At 38.3% G+C, this 5,778-nt stretch overlaps 1 pseudogene; it reads left to right on the top strand.

Moving 5' to 3' along the window:
* Positions 1 to 2,043: 2,043 nt before the first annotated feature.
* LOC144222848 (MICOS complex subunit MIC27 pseudogene) lies at positions 2,044 to 2,853 on the top strand (annotated as a pseudogene).
* The last annotated feature ends 2,925 nt before the right edge of the window (positions 2,854 to 5,778 follow it).

Below are 5,778 nucleotides of genomic sequence, written 5' to 3'. Positions count from 1 at the left end.
AGTGACTCTCAAGTTTAAGGTAAAAATCTTCAAAATATTCCCTCGGTCAAATTACCAGACATTTCTTTCTTGATATTCCCACCTATCAGAATACCCAACATCTCTATTTTGATATTCCCACCTCCAAATTGTCTAAAAACCCTTGAGGCATTTGATTCCAGAGCTGCCTGCTTCCGAATTCCAGGTAAAAGAGAACAGGTGAATTTAATCTGTTTACATCAGGCCCCCTTTTCCACTGCAGTGCAGCTTCTGTTGCTGCCACATGGGGTCACTGTTGAACACCAGCCTTGCACAGTTTGTTACATGTGTCTACTACGACAGTGGTGCCCTCATAGTCACCATCCATCACCTCACAGGAAGGAGGAAGGATGGCCTTAATCCATGTGTTGCTATGATAGCTGTCACCTTGAGAGCTCAAGCAATGAATAACTCCTCAGTTTGCCAGAAGTTTGCTCCCAGTTCATGCCCTCCAGGCTGTCTGACTCAAAGGGGGCTCCAGTTAGAGCTGCACATTGTAGCAGAGCCAACCCTTCCCCTTTCCAAATCCATGGGGATTTAAACATGATATTGATCTCAGGTCTTGATTCCAGATGTTCTTATGGTGAGTTTCCCTTTGAGATTCTTAGGACTGTTTCCTGCCCCTTCTGAGATCATCTCAATCTATAAGGTGGGTTTGAAAACTAGTTAAAACTCAAAAGGGAAGGAATTGGGTAGAAGACATAACACTATATTCCCAGGAGATTTCCTGGTGCCTCTGCAAATTTTCCTGACCCTTTCAACAGTTCCTGTGTCAACACACCAAGGGATGTTTGGCTTTGGACAGTCATAACTAAACCACAAAATGTTCCAGTTACATCTTTCCCTGGGGGGATGCCTGCCAGTTTGGCTCCTATATAGAACTTAAGAGGGGCTCCAATTGACTCTTCCTTGCTTAAAGGTGACTAAATTGTCTTCAAAAAAAGTACTGAGAAGTTTAAGGTTTTGTCTACGCAGTCCTTGACTACAGCATAGAGCTAAACTCCTTAATAAATCAAGTTTGAAAAATCACTAAGGAAAAAAAAATTAAAAGCCCAGTAGAAAAATGGGTTCCACAAATATCAAAAGCTAACAGAAAAAGAAACACTTGAAAAGATGTTCAATCTAACAGTCTAAGTGATAGGTAAATATATGGAAATTAGAGGGGGTGCCTGAGTGGCTCAGTCAGTTAAATGTCTGACATCAGCCCAGGTCATGATCTCACACTCATGTGTTTGAGCCCCACGTTAGGCTCTGTGCTGACAGCTCAGAGACTGGAGCCTGCTTTGCATTCTGTGTCTCCCTCTCTCTGTACCAACCCTGCTTGCACTCTCTCTCTCAAAAATGAATAAACATTAAAATATATATATAACAATTAAATGAAAATCAAAACATCTGTGTATGCCTTTTAAAATTATTCCTTTCATATTGGCAAAAATCAAAACAGTTGTTGTTACAATTCTGGTAAGAATAGAAGAAATATCTATTTTCATATGTGGCTGATGGGAGTGTAAACTGTTAAGATTTTTTGGACAGAGCTTGGCAATATCTATTAATATTGTAAATGTTCTTAACTTTTGCCTTATCAATTCTGAATGCAAATTTTTGTAACTCACAAGGTACAAAAATATGTGAACAATATACTGTCAGATTCTCTTCCTATCTCTTTATCTCAATTCATACTCTGGCCTTTCTTTTAACTGTTTCTGTTGTCCTTTGTGCTGTTTCTTCATCTCTTCTCTTAATAAGCCCTAGAACAGTCCATATGTTAACATTCCTCCCAAATAAACCCAGCCCCCTCAGGCTTCCAGTTAGCTTAGTTCCATATCATAGATAGAAATCAGAGACATTTCCTGGTATTATACATCAGAAAATTTTCATCGGTAGATCCCTGTTCAACCACAGCTTGGCTCTTCATAGCCAGTTCCAAAATGGCGGTGGATAGGGTTTTATGTATTTTATGAATTTAGGACAACTTTAAAAAATAATTATGCCAGTATAAAAACTTAGATGGAGAAGGTCACAAACATGGCGGCTGTTAGGATGGGAAAGCTGACAACCATACCTGCAGGTCTGATATGTGCATCTATAAGTGTGCATGCAGCCAAAGAAGAAGAATTGAAAAAGCATCTAGTAAAACCAGAGCAGCTCCCCATATATACCACACCACCTCTGCAGTCTAAATATGTTGAAGAACAGCCTGGTCATTTACAAATGGGCTTTGCATACATTCGCACAACAACTGGTCATTATATTGACTGGTGCAAGGGTGTTTATGTTTTTGTGAAAAATGGGATAATGGATACAGTACAATATGGAAAAGATGCTTATATCTATCTGAAGAACCCACCTCAAGATTTTCTTCCAAAAATTGGAGTGATTACAGTTTCGGGATTAGCAGGCTTGTTTTCAGCAAGAAAAGGTTCTAGGTTTAAGAAAATTGCTTATCCACTGGGACTAGCCACTTTAGGAGCAACTGTTTACTATCCAGTTCAGTCAGTAATAATCGCAAAGGTAACTGGGAAAAAGGCATATACTACAAGCTAGCAAAGTTACGAAGCAGTTAAATCATTGTGGACAAAAAACAACAAAAAAGAGTCACTTTCTAAACTGAAAGAAAAAACTAAGATAGAAGAAAACTCTGCTGAAATAGAAATACCTGCAAAAACAACTTAGAACCTGAAACACTCAGTGCCTTTGCCAAATGAACTCATCTTTGAAACAAAGACAGAATCAGAATCTACCTCAGGTGCTGCACAGTTTATGCCTGACCCCAAGTTCATGGATCATGGGCAGTCCCATCCAGAGGATGTAGATATGTACACCACTAGAAGCTGAAATAGTCTGGATAGAGAACTACAGGATGTGTGAAGTTGAAAATAATGATGAAAAAATCATGTGAAGGGTAACTGTGACACATAGAATATAACCTAAACCAAGTTTTCCCCTTACATCTTCTAATGTAATGTACAATTTGACTAATCACATAAGTAATTAAAGCACAAACTGTGCTTTAACAGCTATATTAGAATGTTGTGTGGAAGGATGTGTTCCCCACTTTTTCATTTCCCAGAGCTGGAATAAAATATTCATATTTTATGACAAAAAAAATTATGCCAGTGTCCTTCTTCAGACCAATTAAATTATAATCTCTAGTAGCATGGCCAGAAATGTTTTAAAAATTACCCCAAATTAAAAAAAAATTACCCCAAATTTAGAAAAAAGACAAAGAAAGGACATAATATTGGACTAGGATATTATTTACCAGTTCCACCCATGTATTATTTAATTATCTAGAGGAATGTACTTTTTAAACTTATTATTATTTTTTTAACATTTATTCATTTTTGAGAGACAGAGAGAGATAGAGCAGGAGCATGGGAGGGGCAGAGAGAGAGGGAGACACAGAATCTGAAACAGGCTCCAGGCTCCATGCTGTTAGCACAGTAATGGATGTGAGGCTTGAACTCACGAGCTGTGAGATCATGCCCTGAGCCAAAGTTAGACACTTAACTGACTGAGCCACCCAGACACCCCTAGAGTAATGTGCTTTTGTTTGACGTGCTGTTTACTCTTGGTTAAAGGCCCAGATTTTGTAATAGACCTATATGTTGTAATATTATATATTGTAATATTTAAATGTAATATGTAATTACATATCTACATATGCGGTTTTTAATATATAATAACATAATTACATATATAATGTTTACATGTAAATATTACATGTTATGATGTGTGAACTTTCCATGTTAAATGTTAACTTCTCCATGTTTTGTCTAATAGAGAAGCAAATGATTTCTGTCCAACTGAAATATAACCTCAAAAACTTCATATCTACTTTAGCAATCTTATTCTATCATTCCTTTTAAAATGCCTATAAACAATCAGTTTCTCAAAATGACCCTTAAATTGATTTAACTATCTTACTTCAGATTGGCTATGTGTTACCTTTGGCTTATTTTTTTTTTTAAGGGAACTATCCAAAGGATGTGAAATTCTCATCTCTGTTGTGATATTTTATATTGCCGTATTCACTATCGCCTAGCATAGGCTAGTTTTTTTAAACAAGGATCCTTTTTTCTTAATTTATTTATTTTTTATGAGAGAGAGTATGGGCACACACACACATACAAGTTGGAGGAGGGGCGGAGAGTGAGAGAGAGAGAGAGAGAGAGAGAGAGAATCCCAAGCAGGCTCCATGTTGTCAGTGCAGAGCCCCACTTGGGGCTCAATCCCATGACTGACGGATCATGACCTGAGCCAAAATCAAGAGTCAGATACTTAACCGACTGAGCCATCCAGGCACCCCAGCATTACTAATTTTATATCTTTGATTCTCAACCTTTTATTCATAATATGAACACTCTGAACATAGAATAAATTGATACATTATTTGGGGGCAAGATATATGGAGACAAATATTACAATTCCAATTTTTAAACACATGCAGCTGAACAAAGCATGTCTGAGAGTAGGACAGGTTCCTGACCACTAGTGGATGCCTTCTTCCTCAGGCAGGCAATTGGCAACCTTGTCTGCCTGAACAGCACAGCACTTGGATATTGGGCATCAGAGAAAGTATTATATACTGTCTATACCTTTTGAAAAGACAGCTCTTCTAAGTAGTTAAAAAAAAAAAAAGCTGTCTTTTTTGCTGGGAAAGCATCTTGCTTTCACTCCTCAAACATCTAAGATGATGTTGAGGCAAAGTTTTATTTTCCTGTGGAAGCATGATGGTTTGGAAGAGCATGAAAGGAAAAGAGAGATATACTTTCCATTAATAGTTTTCAAAGACCTCTATGGCAGTCAAATGATGTCCTTATGCTGGATCTTTTCTCTCAGAGACTTTCAGGGGAGTACACTCTGTGATCTGTGTGCCTGAGGATTTAGCACTTCCTCCCTTCCCACAGCACTTGACCAATGACTGACATAAGGTGTGATGTAAATAGCGCAGCCAACTTGCCTAATGGGGCCAACATGGAGTTGTGCCTACTGTCTGCAGAACTCTCCTGTGCCATGGCAGCAGTTTCCCTTCAGGCTTTCTTGACACTTCATGCTTCCTTGCTTGGTTCCTTCCCTTCCCAGCCTCCCTCTTTGATCTCTTGTAGGTTCTTCTCAGGAACACTCTCCAATAAATAATTTTAACACAAATCAGCCTCAAGATTTGCTTCTGGGGAACCCAACCTAGGACACTAAGTTTGCCTGGGCCTACAATGTGTAAAACATATTTGAAATAATCATTTCCCCCATAATGTTCCGAGCTTTCTTCACAAATCAAAATCCTGGGGGTTTTCTTTGTCTTGTTTGGTTTTGTTTGGTTCAGACCTTAGATAAGTCCTGTGAACGAACCATCTTACCTTTGCTAAAGTCTAACAAACAAACAAACAAACAATACTCCTTGAATAAAACGTCCTTATCAATTTCCCAAGGTTTTTTTCTGAATGAGATAACCACAAAATAAACCACAGGACAGCATATTCTGTCAGCAGGGTCCCTTCAAATGAGGGTGTGATTTCTAATCGCTCAATGGGATCCCACCTGATTGCCCTCTCAGACTTCCCTGAAAACATTCCCAGGCCAATTGAAAATTCTCTTTTCAAATAACGCTCTCAGGAAACACTCACTGCAGCATTTGTGGGTGCTGTATAAAGTGAATGGCAAATACTGTACTACCTTCAAATTTGAAATAACCAACTAATATCCATCATCAGTTAGTAAGTGATATCATGTCATTATCTGTTCAACATCCTCCAATTGGCT

The sequence above is a fragment of the Crocuta crocuta genome, unplaced genomic scaffold (genome assembly GCF_008692635.1).
Source record: "Crocuta crocuta isolate KB4526 unplaced genomic scaffold, BGI_CrCroc_1.0 scaffold30, whole genome shotgun sequence".
NCBI lineage: Eukaryota > Metazoa > Chordata > Mammalia > Carnivora > Hyaenidae > Crocuta > Crocuta crocuta.
Note: the sequence above shows the minus strand (reverse complement) of the source record. Positions and strands in the feature narration are given on the sequence as shown.